Source organism: Manis pentadactyla, chromosome 8, assembly GCF_030020395.1.
Source record: "Manis pentadactyla isolate mManPen7 chromosome 8, mManPen7.hap1, whole genome shotgun sequence".
NCBI classification, from domain to species: domain Eukaryota; kingdom Metazoa; phylum Chordata; class Mammalia; order Pholidota; family Manidae; genus Manis; species Manis pentadactyla.
Window position 1 is genome coordinate 71894815 of NC_080026.1, and position 15044 is coordinate 71909858.

Genomic DNA, 15044 nt, shown 5'->3' on the forward strand with positions numbered 1-15044 from the left:
AAGCGCGCTTGCTGCCCTTCCTACAGTCGCCTGCAGTACAAACTGGGAAGCTGGCGGAAGGCTTGCGGACACTGGAGCCCTGAGCGCACAGTGGCCTGCCTGCCTGGGTGCAGGAGCCTTGGCTGCCTGTTGGGAGCAATCAGAGAAGACCGGACCTGCACTCAGCGCCTCGTGTTGTGGCTGCGACCTGCGAGGCTCGCAGAAGCCCCTGACTAGTGTATAAGTAACAATTGCCGAAGGAAGAAGTTCAGAAATTGTGCTATGGAGAGTCTATAGGGAGTCAGAAGGGCGAGGACCCTTAGCTCCTATTCCCCAAAAGGAGAACAAAGCTACCCATTTATGACAAATCACACAACTCCAGCTGTATGAACCATTCACAATTACTTCCCCCACTTTGTTACTCACCGTTTCCTGGCCAATTTTCTTCAAAAAAATTATTGTAATTCTGTAATGCTCTCTGGTTAACACTTCTTGAAGTCACTATTGTTTTGGAAAAATAGACCTGTTTAGATAGTTTTGCAAGAATTTTACAGAAGGGAAGTTTGTGTGATGACATCGTTAATGGGTTCGCTTCTGAAAGTTCCTAGGCTGAGCACGTAAAGTAGTCAACCTTTCTTTGGCATCGTCCTCTATACTCTGCACCCCACTCTGCCTCTGCTCTCCTTTTCCAGGTGGTTTTATCCCGTTACGGACACTCTTCGCCCCTTCCCTTTGCCTGGCTCACTCCTCTTCGAATCGGGCTTCCTCTCTGTTGACATTTCCTTCTGAAAAACTGTTCAGGCCCCCAGGTCTGTAACCCAGTGTGTATCCCAGCCAGTCACCTGGTGTTTGCCCCTCGCTAAACGCCCAGACTTGCGGGTGCTCCCTTGCTGGGCTCTGCCTCACCTGCCAGGCGGTTTTTGCGAGGCTCCGAGTAAGACGCTGCCGGCGCCAGTCTTCTTCCTACAGTTTCTGGTGCATAATAGACACAAAAAGAAGTGAACGGGGGGAGGTGAATGATATGGGGATTCTGTGCTTTATATTTCCAACTTCTCTGTGAATCTAAAATTATCTAAAAGGTTCATCGATATAAAATAATACCATAAAAAAAGGAAGAAAGGAGGAAAAGAGGGGGGGAGGGTCATGGGGAAAGAGAGGACAACTGACAAAATCAGCATCTCTTGAGTGTGAATTCTGAGCCAGCAACTTTCCTGAGTGGTTCTTCCTTACTTAATATTTGTCATTTTAGCACAGTGAGGTTGGCGATTATTAAATTTACAAATAAAGGATTGTAGCCAAAAAATTTTAAGCAATATTGACAAAGTTGGTTAGTTAATAAATAGCAGAGCTAGGAATTACATTTATGTATTATTGCTCCTGGGCACTACTCCTTCTAACCCCCCATCCCTCACCACACTCCCCCCACCAACACACACACCTAGTTATCCTCAAGTTCAATGAGATAGTCATAGGTGCTTTATGGGAAGAAACTTGTTTTGTGGTCATATGATTTTAGAACATTCTGGGTTATTTAATTTAAACAGGTCTTTTAATTCAAGACTTCTTAGAGCCTTTAATATGCTAACATGTATTGTGACTACCTATAAGGGGGCTATAATGTATACAATCCCTCAAACTTGTTTGTCTTCTTTATGGAGTCCTTTGAAGAATATCTACGGAATGAACACCTCATGAAGGCTGGTGTTCTAGGGAAAGGAGTTAGGACATCTCTAAAGGTTATTTTTATTTTAAGAACATTCATAAGGGCCTCCAACCCTTCAAGGGCAAATAAATACAATTTTAATAATGGAATTTCAGGCACTCTACCAGATGTGCGAGATATTTTGGACAACTATCCTGATTTTACTTAAACCATACCAAATAAGTTAAAGCTTGTTTCTTCTCTAAAGGTACCCTTGCCACTGAACATCTCATTCTGAATAACAAATAAACACTATCTGACTACAGAAAGCTGGAGGGAAGAAAACCTTCAACATCTTCTCACCACTAAGACTACTTTTATTTTTTTTCCCCATGGACTTAATATTTTAAAAATTATCATCAACCAAATTGCTCTTACTAAAGAACAGTAAGTTGATGTTAATAATTCCCAACTGTAGTGAGCATTCCATGACTCTTCTATGCATCTTCCCCTTCTTTCTGGTGACAACACTTTCAGGTTGACTGCAAAAAATTGGCCCTTTCTCTCTTTTTGAACTATTTCATGTGGATTACTGTATTAGTCAGGATTACGAGAAAAAAAGAAACAATAGGATATATATAGATAGATAGAGATACAGATATTGCTACCTATCTATTTATCTGAGAAGAGAGAAAAGCAGAGAGAGAGTTGAGGGGGAGGGAGAGAGATGCATTTTTAGGAATTGGTTTGTGTGATTGTGGAGCCTGGCAGGTCCAAAACCTGCGAGGTAGGCTGCAAGGCTGGTGACCCAGGGAAGAAATGCAGTTTGAGTCCAAGGCAGTCTGCTAGCAGAATTCCCACTCTGTCAGGGGAGGACTTCTTTAAGACCTTCCACTGATTGGATGATGCCCACCCACATTATGGAGGACAACTGTTCTACTCAAAGTCTACTGCTTCCAATGTTAATCCCATACCTTCATAGAAACATCCAAAATGGTATCAGGTATTTGGGTATTGTGGCCTAGTCAAATTCTGACCCAAAAATTCAACATTGCGAGAGACTGATACCAATGTCAGGGCCTGTATATATATGTAGGTGGGAAGATGGGAGGACTGGTTAAGGCAGCCAGAATGTCACATTCTGTTGGAGTAAGCCTGAGACTTTTGCTGGAAACAGTAGGCACAAACTCTTTTTCTTTTTCACTGGATTTGAAGGGAGAATAGGTGAGGTGTGGAACTGATGTCATCATGAAGAGAGCTTCTGGGCTCTGTTTTAAGGCAAAGTCAGTCCACACTGAAAGAGGCAAAGCCTGGTGGTGTCACCTTAGTCCTGAATTGATTTAAACCTGAACTTCAACCCTGGACTTCCTAAATTCTCAATGTCTGCTTAAGCCAAATTCTTACAACTAAAGGAATCATAACTGATATAACATTAGAGTTTATGATCGACATAAGAAGTCCTCTGTTACCAAAATTCATTTTTACAAATTAATTTTTCCAGTCAGCTTCTGGTAAGGATTGTCACCTAATCAAGCCTGTAGGGAGAGCTGAAGAACCAGGGACATTCCTTCTACCAAAGAATTTCTATCACTAGAGGGCGTCAGATATCAACATCAGCCAAGTGACAAAAAAATTGAGTTTTGTTTCTGAGAAATGGGTTTTGTTTTTTGGGAAAGGGAAGAGAGAGGAGGGAAAGCTTTGAATTAGACAAATAACTGTGAACCTGATCACAGACAGTTTCATCTCCCTGAGAATATATTTACTATGGGCTTAAAGGCATGATTTATGCATATAGCACCTACTCCACTCAGTAAATGCCAGTTATTACTTTTGCATTGCTCTTCCCAAATGAGGTGGCTTCTCAGAGCAGTTTGCTCTCTTGAAGTCACAGCTCAGATGGAAAGAGGAGTTATGCAGCTTACAACCCCTTTCCTGTACTACTTCCTGTATGAATGTGCTCATATGCCTGAAGCCATAGCGCAAGTGCCTGGAGCCTGCTGATCAGGGCCAGAAAGCGTGGCCATACAGAGGCAGAGCGCCTTATCTAACTTCCCCGATTCTTGAAAACTGCTATACCAACCTACTTCTTGACCAAGAACTGGAGAAGGCAGTGGATTAAAGAACATTGTAACAGTAAGGATGCAGACATTTGGGGCAGCAAGTTATTGGAAAAAATAGCGTTTCTGAAGGCCCTGCTTTCGTAATCCAATTGGGCAGTCCCCCTCTGCTATGTCAGGGCGCCCTGAAAGCCAAGCTCTTCTACGAATCCCACATGAGAGGTGTGCTCACCCCAGGCATTCAGAACTGACACGTGAAAAAATAGGGACCAGTTTTCAAGAAGTATTGATCTGGGACAGAGGAGATTTAGGACTTAGCTTAAGGTGATGTTTGTTAAACCTCAGGCCACCTTTTGCCATTGCTGTGATCTACTTGTATTTCGTTTCAGTAATATATGTTTTTAAATCAACTTACTTGTTTCTTCAGTTATTTTATTTTTAAAATAAAACATTACATGATAACCATAAATGGAAAATCAGCATGCCTTACCAAAGATAGAAGGTATCCATAAAAATATTCAACTATTAAAATAAAATATTTGCCCACATACCACTAAAAATTGTTTCCCAAACTACCAGTAGTAAGGGTCCTATACTTCTGGAAGCCAGTGCCTTCTCTCTGCTTTGGCCTTCCTCCAGCTATCAGATGGCCTCCAAGGGAAAGAACAGCAAACCTGAGCCTCAGGCTTTCCCAGGAGATGGAAGGGAGGTAACGGGCAAGAGCAAGTGAAGATGTCAGAGCAGCACTGGGTGAGGGGCAGTCATGGTCTCTCAAGCTCCATCTAGTGCTAGAGAAGTAAAAACGGATTGGGAGACTTTTGACCAGGGCACCAGCCTTTAGAACAGGCTGAGTGACAGCTTAAGGGCCAGGATGGATGGAGAAGAGGGAAGGGCTGTAGTGACCCCTGCAGAGCTCCAGATAGAATGTGGAGTGGAGTGTTGGAGGAGAGAGGGGAGGGGAGCTGGAGGCTAATTGAGAGCACAAAGTAGACGGTTTTCTGTAGAAGGCGGCCTTAATCAGATAATATAGAAAAGTGAGGAGGATAGAGCCATAGATTTAATCCTAGTTAGGCTATTTCACAAGCTGGGAGAAGCTTTGCATAATATTTAACCTCTCTCAGCCTCAATTTTCTCACCTGGTAAACATAAGCCCTTTCAGCAATAATGATTTGCCTGGGAGTTGGACTTAACATTTTGTGATTTTATTGTACTTTATTTTTGCGATTTGCACATGGTGCCCTTAAGATCACATGGACCACCAACACCTTTTATAGGTGACAGTTTGTGAGGGCCCTGCTGCTAGTTACCAGCACCAGTGTCCTTTCATTTACCTGGACTGCTGTCCTTCACTAGGTCAGAGAGTGTACACACTGCCTGCATCCTGTCATCTGGGCTTCTCCACAGAGAAAATGGCATTTTTTAAAACCTTCTGGAAAAGAACTATAAAGGACTCATTGGATCAGGCTGTTTGTGCCCACGATCATTCATTGATGCCTCTGCTCAGATCTGGTCTGAAGGGGAGTCATGGTATCTGTCTCTTTACATGTGGCTTGGGTGTTTAGACAAGACCAAAGGTTTCATGAGTAACTAAATGCAAACCACACACCCAGTTTGTGCTATGTCTGTGGTTCATTTGCTGATCCAATTCCATCAAATGGGTATTTGCAAAGAAAAGAACCAAGATCTTAATAATTAGCTTTGTGATGTCCCTAAGTAACTATTATAAAGTAATTCAAAACCGTAATGAGAAATGTCAAAGAAAGGGAGTGTGGCATGGATAAATGACCTAAAATTGTTTTAAATGTCTTAACATTTAAAACATCCTCTTCTTCCCTATACACACTGCCTTCTAGGAAGGTTAGTTCTCTAGGAGACTCCTCTAAGTGTCTCAAGGGGTATGAGTTTGCTGGTTTGGAGGGGCTGGGGCTGAGCAAAACCACCTTTTTTGGGGAAGGGGTGAGAGATTTAGGGCGAGGGTAAGGTTCTTTGGGTGGCATAGGAATGAATCAGGCAGGAGTCAGGAAGGTGATGGCAGTGTGGGGCCAGGAGGAATGACTTGGGGGAAGACCTGATTGATGGGAGTTTGTTCCCGAAGAAATACTCTGCATTGTGCCCTGTTCCATGGGCCCTCTCTTTGGAGCCTGTCACACTTTGCTTGCTTGGATTGGATTTCTTGTAGAAGGGTAAAGGGGCCCAGCAGAAGCATGGGGCGAGGAGACAGGGGACCTCAAATATTTATGTACAGTGAGAACAAGACTTGTCAGAGGTCAAGACAGGCCCCTCTCAGAGAACTTGGGCCACATCTGCCTTTTGAAGTTCTCCTAGTACATTACAGCCATAAGGAAATTAATACAATTACCCAAATGGGTTGGCAAAAAACATGACATGGCTAAAGTGTTTCCATTTAGCAAATTGATGCTTTAAACACATTAAACTTCAATGAAAAATCTCATTTGTAGCTAGTATCAAGAATCTATATGTGGTGCCCTTCATGGATGTAAGGCCTGGACCATTCGGCCCTACAGTCCCAGAATCTCAAGGTGGGAAAGACCTCTGGGACTCCAGTTTAACACCTACTTTAACCCAGACTCAGCCGGAGGAGTGGGCGCCAGCCTTGGCCTGAATCCCTCCCGCGCTGGTTCCCACTACCTTCAAGGTCCTTCATTCCATTTTAGAACACTTTCCAGTAGTTACAAAGTCTGCCTGATCTTATAACTTCCTGTAGTTTGGCAAGTGTTTGCTTAACATCCATTATTCAAAGAACAGTATTTAGAACAGGAAAAGCCCCATGAAACATGAGCAACAATAACCTTATAGATAGATAGGAACACAGGAGAAGTAACATTCCCCTCAACCCAAAGTTGCAAGAGGCATTTTTACCCTCCAAGACCTCCCCACAGGCCCTTCACAAACCTGTATCTTAAGTTTTTTATCCAGGCAAAAAAGATAACCAGTCAGCCTGATTTCCTGATCATAGTAAACTGGGGGAAATGGATACTTTTATGGCTGAGGAAAGATACAGAACACGTATTCCCTACAGTCTGGGCTTTGAAAAAAACCCATTGGAGTTTTCCAAGTCATCCAAGGGGTTTATCTAAATTTAAAAATTTTTTCTTCAAACTTATATTTATTTAAACCTTGGAGATATGTTGGAAAGAATTGCTTAAGGAGATAGAAATGATAAAATCTAACAAAACTGAGGTATCATTAATCATATCTAATGCCTAAATAGTGCTGGGACGTGTGCATTTCTTTGCATACCTGTTAACTCATTTGATCCTCCCAGTGAAGTATCTCTTGTTATCATACTATTTCACTAAAAAGAAACTTGTAGCAACTTGACCAAAGGCACATGGCTACTAGGTAGCAGAGGTGAACTTCCGAAGTCTGTGATGAATCCACCTCCTCTTCCAAAAATTTACATCAATGGTCTTATGATAAAGATGTAAACTCTTTAAGGAACTGCAAAACCTGATTGTTTTGTTGTTCTGTTGAACACATGGTTTCCTGTTGATTAATGGCATACCTTTATCATTTTATTTTCTTAAAGTACAAGCTTAATTTACTGATTGTAATTGCATGAACTAAGGGAACTGTGTTGCACTGAATAATTCTTCTGAGTAAGAATTTTTGCTGTGTTCATATCCATTCTCCTTTCTAAGAATCATTGCTCTTGCCTGTGCAAATTGGCTTGAAGTAAAGACTATACAATTAAGATTATGTGGCTATAACTTCACACACTAACTCAGTGTTTTTCAAACCTTAGTATGGATAGAATTACCTGGTGATATTACTAAAATTCAGATTCTGATTCAGAAGGTCTGAAGAAGAGTGTGAGATTCTGTATTTCTCACAAAGTCCCATGTGATGTGAATGGCACCATCTGGAAAGGACACTTGAGTTGGCAAGGGTCTCACCAGTTCAGAGAAACCATCCATCAATCCCACTGTTTGATCACAGACTGATAAAAACAAGCTGACTCTACAATTTTGACCAACTGTATTATTATTAGAGTATCTGTTTGGTGATATCAAGTGGGAAATGTAGGAAAATCAACAAACTAAATGAATCACAATGAATGTATTTCTATCCCATTTCCATTAACATAATATTATACTACTTAGGCCAAATTTTCACTTAGCAGAAACAAGTCTGCCTTGACTATATAAATAAGTTCTCCCTATCAAGAAAAAGAGAAAACAAACTTAGTTCATTTTCAAACACACTGAGCTTTTATTTCCGTGAACTGAAAGAAAACTGGCTAGAAGCCTGCTGATTCTCTCAGCCAATCAGAATAATGTGACCATAAATGTCCATGAATTCCCCCTTCAGTGGATCTCTGCCTTCTTTATTTCTGTCATGGGGACATGCATCTTATAGTTCTGTGCCACATGCTCTGCCTTTTATGTCGTACTTCCCTCTCTCAAAACAGGATTTGAGCTTAATGATTTCTCATCTAAAATTCCATTATCTTTTATGTTAAAAGGTATTAACTTAATACACATGCAGCTTTTGTGCACCTTTTAATAATAATATCTAATGTATTTAGAGCACATAATATGACCCAGGTACTATTGTAAAGGTTTTATAAATATTTCATTCACTACTCATAAAAATCCTGTGAGATAGGTGTTTTTTTCCCTCACAAAGAAGATTTTTTATTTGATACAATGAAAAGTCTGAATTTTAAACAGATTCTTGGACTGGTGGCTCATATCCATTAGCTCATTCAACTTGAACAGCTGTCTCATCCTCAGTAGCTTTTCCAGAACTACTATCTTCATCATAAAGCTCCATGAGGTTTTCCAATTCAAACTGGGCTTCTCCAGGATTTTCACTTTTGGAACAAAGACATCATGGAGTTGGTAAATAGATTGGCAAGTTTTTTCCCTGTCTTTTTCGATGCTGTCTGGAGTCAGTCTGTTGACCATTTCTTTCAAACCATTTGTCTGCATTCACTTCTCCAGTCATGATTTCCAAATTGTACTTCCAAATTTGGAGGACCTTTTGATGCTGAGCAGAAGAGGTCTTCTGACTCTGACTGTTGCAGTTTTTCGTAAAACCAACACAGATAGATGAAGCAAATAACCATCAGTAGTCTTAACAGCACCATGGCTGCAGTCATGGCCTGCCATTTTTTGACCATGGGTAACATCCATGCCAAGGAAATTAGGCAGTTTTTGCCCTGAGCAGCCTCAGTAACTAGCTTGAGTTTTCTAATCACAACTTCATTGTCTTCATCAGTCTGCAGATCAGCAAGACACTTCAAAAACACAACCATTGAGGCCATCAGATGCAATTTTGGCTCCTTGAGATCTTGTGACTTGTGTTTTCCCAGTATTTCTTATATTGATCATGGCTGCTCCTTTCATATCATACTATCTGTCTTAGAAAATGAATCAATCACTTTCTTCTTGGCTCCCTTTTTGCTACCTTTGATAAGGTCCTTGTTCTTGCTGACCTCCATGGTGATGCTCAGAGAGAGATAGGTCTTCATATACACACAATGTAAGCATAACAATCAAGGCCCTAAGCAGGTAAGGTTCTTGCATTAGTCACACAGTGAGCAGTTACAGAGCTGGGATTTGAAAGACCATTGCTTCTTGCATTTAATGATGGGCTACTACCATCTTCCTAGGTAGCATATGCTAGCTAATTGAGACTCACTATGTGTCAAAACCTTGAAAATATAGTAGCTTGTTAAATTCTCACACCCACACCTATGAGGAAAGAATAACTTTTCTCATTCACATAAATAGATACTCAATCAAGGTCCCAAGGCAAGGGACCCGGTCTATTTTTAAAGCCGGTGTTCTTTGCACAATATCTTGCTATCTCCCTCTTTTTAGTGATCGAGAGAGTTGCCTCTTGTGTTTTTTTTTTTTTTTAATTGAGGGCCAGTCTGAAACCTTGTGTACACTGAAGCACAACCTAGAATACATATTATCTGGGACTTTATGGAAGGATCTAAAATTCCTTATCTAACTTTTCTTCCACCTTTTTCCAATCTTGCTTTCCCCACTTCCCTCACAGTTCCCTCTTCCTATGACATCGAATCCCCCACCCCTGCCCGTCTACCTCTTTGTGTTGCTATTAACAAAGTAGACATTGGATTGAACTGGAAGATGTCCCTCTCTTGCCTTTCCTTGACCCTTTCCCATGCCCTAGGGTCACATCTCTTCATTTTGCTTTCCTGTCTTTGGAAACTAGCTGAAGCCCTTGCCCCAAATAGAATTTACTATCTTCTTTTCATGTTGTGAATATAGCGAGAGTCCGTAAACGAAAACGGCAAAGGATGAAGCATTGGCCGAATCCCTAAAATAAAAGCTGTTCATCTTGTAGGCCAATGATGGACGCATTGGTAACATTTATCAAGAGTTTGAATGCATCAGAAGGTGCTTTATGCACATGTCATCTCATTTGATCCTCACTTTATCTTCACATGTAATATTACCTTCATTTTGCAGATTAAGAATCTTAGGTTTGGTGATAAAAGTAACTTGCCTGGGACCACTCTCCAGGCTGTGGTAGATCTGGGGATGGAACACAGGTCTCGTGGTTCCTAACATACCCCTCTGTCATCTGACCCCACTGCCTCTCTGATAGCATATTGTATTGCCCTTTGCCAAAGCTGACTTCTTTGCAAGTGACCTCTCCACACCCTGTGCCCACCCTGTCCTCCAAACTGCCCTGCTCGAGAGACCCTCTTCCTCCACTTTCACAACCCAGCTTCCACTTTTCATAAAAGGCAAGAAGGAAAACTTGCTGCCTTCCCCAACTGGTTTCACCCCATTGTGACCTTCCCAAACTTAGAAGTTTCTCAGCACTTTTGAGGAGGGAGTGAGACTGATTTTTGTTATTTGGAGTCTATGAAAATTATCTCTCCTTTAAAAATTTTACACTTTGGATAAATCTATGCCAACTTGGAATTGAACCACCCATCTCTTACTTATGCCTTTTAACTGTGCTTGACATTATATGACACCAGACACATTACTAATGGGAAAAGCAAGTTGGTTGAGAGGAGGGAGTTAAATTCAAAGCCTCCATTCAAGGCAGTGGAAACTAAGTCTGGATCCCAACAATCTTCTGTGATGAAATGAACATTTATGAGCACCTACTTTGTGGCACGGACTGTACTAGGCCCTGGAATAGTAGTGAGCAGGACAAGAATGGTCCCTGCCTCCTTGGACTTTGCAGACTGTGGGGACAACACATTAGAGTGACCATAATGATGAGGCTTGACCTCTTCTTGCCTCAAGAAGTGCATCTCTTCTTTGGTTCAGGGGACACTGCTGCTCTGGCTGTTGTCCTTCCCTGCCTCTCCTCCTTCCCTATGTGGTTATGCCTGGCACTCTGCTGCTTACTTAAGAGTTCCCTTCAGTCCTCTGCTCCCCTCACTTCTTCAAAAATGTCCTAAAGCTTTGACCATCACTTCTTACAAATCTCTACCTCATGCCCTGACTTAGGTCTACATTTTCAGTGCACTGTTTTTAATGCCTGTTCATTTACCACCTATCGTCTCTAACTCCTAATGTGTCTAAAACTGAACTTTTTAATTTCCATCCAAGAGCAGAAGGGTGAAGAAATTGGCAGCAGTAAACAAAATAAATAATAAAATAAAATTTCAAGTGGAAAGGAGTCCACTCTTGTCTTTGGGCCCATCTGGCCATCTTCTGAAACCACAGACTTCATAACTGCATTTTGCTTCTTTTGTGTCTGTCAATCTCTGTAGCTAGTCTAGAAGCTCCCTGAAAGTAAGAAACATGTATTCTACTCTTCCTTATTTCCAGAGTTAACCCCAGAGTTTTACAGGCACTTTTTACATGTATCAGAAGGTAGGTATGTGATGAGGATGCAGATACCAGGAAAGGCCTTTGCTTCTTCTGTATGGACTCACCTGCTGTTTGATTGTAGAGTTAGGACCTGATGACTGGTAAATCATAGGGTCAAGCACCTTTAACTCCTTCTGATTGAATAGAATCTGAATTTTGTCCTGACTTTTGATAGAGAGATCCATGCTGTCCTTCCCCAGCTCTCAGGGTCTACGGACTTGATAAGAAAAATAACAACCTCATCATTAACAAGAGAGAGAGAGAGAGGGAGAGAGGAGAGATTAGCTGCAGTTTGGAACCATCATGTTCTTATTCCCACTCATTATTAGGGTAATTGCGGTCTACACTAACCAGAGTTTAATATTATCCCAAGATGAGTAGCCTATATTTTAAGTGTTCCTGACAGTTATTTAGCCACTTTTATCCCTCCTGAATGCTGGCATTTTCTCATCATGAACATTTCTCTTTCAAGTCAGCAAGAATCTCATCTGTGATGAATCACAAGACCTGACTTGCTTTGGGGCCAGGGCTGCCAAAGTACAGTGCTGCAGAGCCTGGAAACTTGCTGACCCCATTTTTTCCCATTTATCTCAGCTGTCGCCTCCCTCTCTTGCACCCTCAGCCCCCCTGCTGCATGCATACCAGTATGGCCCATTAGAACCAACTTAATAGCCGCTAAAGGATCTAGAATTTGAAGAGTGCTTGTTCTGCCTTGCTGTCTTGCACCAGTGGACCACATTCCTAAATATTAAATGATGTGGTATTGGTTTCTTTCTCACCAGTGTCATTTTTGGATGCACATTTCTTCTTTACTTCTCCTTTCTCTCTGCTTCTGTTCATCCTACTTTTTCTTCCAATGAACAGAGGGGACAGAGGGACAGCTTGCTTAGCATGGATGTATATCAGGACAGGGAAAGTACTGTGTGCCCATGTTTGCTCTTGGAGATTGCGGGATGCCAGCATCCCCTTAGGACTGAACCTTCTGCTGGTAGGAGACACATTGTCCCACACTTACTGCTTATATTCAAGAGTCTTTCTCTGCTGTTATCTTATGGAAGGTGCTAGAACTCTGGGTGTATACAGTGGGATGGCCAAGGGAAAACAGATTTGGCTTATTACACAGGGTAAGGGAGAAGAGGAACTTTCTAGGTCACTCTAAAAAGCAACCACGGTTTGGCTTTCATTTGGTTTATAACCCCGAGGGTGTGTATGGAGACGACCTTTTCATCTACAATTCTGTACCCAGATAGCTCGCATTGCTACACGCCACTTTCATATATTCCTCAATGAGGAGGCAACAACAGGCCAGTCTGTCCTGACCCAGGTGTGAGCCTGAGGACCAGGTAATATCTGAGTGTTAATTCCAGAAATATGTATTGAATTTTGGACAAGCCACTGCCTTTGCAGTGATAGGAGAAAAGGGAGATTTAGGAAATAGAGATGAGCAGAACATGGTTCCTGTTCCCTAGAACACAGGCAGGCAGGCCAGTATAATCTATGGGTTAATAGCATGGATCCTGGAAATCAAATTCTGGCCCCACACACTTTGGTTATGTGGGCATGGAGCAGTTACTTAGTTTTCCTGAGCTTTTAGTTTTCTGCTCTGTAAAAAGAAGACAACACTAGAATGTCCTTTATATGCTAGTGAAGGGAGGGATTGGTAATTCATGGAAATGATGTTGCACAGTATCTGACACATAGTCATTTCTTGAAGAATATTAGTTCCTGTTTGATGTTATTAATATAGGAGAGGAGACTGCTGAGAGAGCCAAGAGGATGAAGGTTTGCTTCCAGCTTCAGGTATCACAGAAGGCTTTTTGGAGGAGCTGCCATTGGAGGTGGAATATTTAGCATGTGTTAATGGAAGAGAAGACTCACTCTAATAAATGCCACCTCTAGAGGGGTCCTCAGGCCCTGAACTTGCTAGGTCTCTGGCAGGAGGTGAGCTGGTGCTCTGGCGTTAATGGACTAAGCATGACTGATGACACAAGCATCTCTCTGTGTGCGCCGGACTCCTTGCCATGTCTTCTTCCTTTGGGCTTGGGTTCCAACAGAACAGAGCCTCTTCTCTCTCCTTTCAACCAGTGATGGGTCAGAGTAGGTATGACAGAAGCTCTCCCAGCGTTCACAGAAAACGGGATTGTGCAGATCTGTAGAGTTTCGACCCACGAGTTGACAGGTTTGTTTTCCCAGCTTCACCTATTTCTGTGAAAAGGAGAGTAGAGTTTCCTTTTTGGTTTTTAATCATTCAGTCCACAAAAGAATTAATTCATTAGATGCCAAAGATTCAGGGAATAAGTTTCTTTTTTGGGATTTATAGGAACACATTTTGCTACTTATCCAAAAGAATCCAAGGGACATAGGCAAAGTCCCCTAACCCAAGGGGGATCTCAAACCGTGCAAACATCTTCTACAAACAATGGTACTGGCTTAAGCCTCCAAGAGGGCCTAATAACGTTTACTAAAAGAAATAATTATTCAATTTTCAAACCCCAACTTTATCCAAGTGTCCAGACATCTATATTTTGCTTTATTTAATGATGCATTTTCAAGGAATTCTATTCAACATTACCTTTCTCTCATAGCTTCTTAATTATGAATATACATTTTTGAAATGTCAGTAGAATACAATTCCATTAATTTAAAATTACAATCAGCCTCAATACCTAGCATATATTTAAAAATAATACGATGCAACAACACTGAATTGTTGCCCATTATAGTCAGGATTCATTACAGACATGTTGGTCATTTCTTTTTCTTTTCTTTTTTTGATTGAAGTATAGTTAACATACAATGTAACATTAGTTTCAGGTGTACGACATAGTGATTCGACATTTGTATACATTATGAAATGATCACCAAAATAAGTTTAGTTACTATCTGTCACCATACATAGTTCTTACATTGATGACTATTCCATATGCCACACTCTATGCACGTCCTTGTGAATTTAAAGTTTGTGCCTCTTAATCCCTTTCACCTATTTCACTCGTCACCTCTGATCCTGGCAACTTCCAGTGTGTTCTCTGTATTTATGACTCTGCTTCTGTTTTGTTCAGTTTGCTTGTTTGTATTGTATTTTAGACTCCACATGTAAGTGAAATCATACCGTGCTTGTTTTTCTCTGACAGACATGTTAGTTTTTTGAAATCACTGAAGAGGAAGTAGATTTTAGCTATGGAATTACAGAATTTCAGAGCCAAAAAAGCTTGAATTAGGACACTACAATGAAAGAGATATTTAAAAGTGATTTATGTTCTGTCTGTCTTTATTTTGTATGACTCTCAAAGTGAACCAATATATGGATCTTAAGCCTATCAACCCCTTTGTGTAAGAATAAATACTGCCTTCCTATCTTAAATAATTGTTTATAGATATGTTAATTATATTATCTATTATACATTATATTATGCTGTAATTGATGAATTACTATAATTCACAGACTTACTACTATTAAATAATTCATAATATATGTATAATTACTATTATTAATTAATTCATAATTATAATCTCTGATAAAATCCTAAT

The 15044-nt window shown here is 41.0% G+C and overlaps 1 pseudogene; it reads right to left on the reverse strand.

The window, feature by feature from the left end:
* Nucleotides 1–8364: 8364 nt before the first annotated feature.
* Nucleotides 8365–9145, reverse strand: LOC118931515 (40S ribosomal protein S3a-like; annotated as a pseudogene).
* Nucleotides 9146–15044: the final 5899 nt, after the last annotated feature.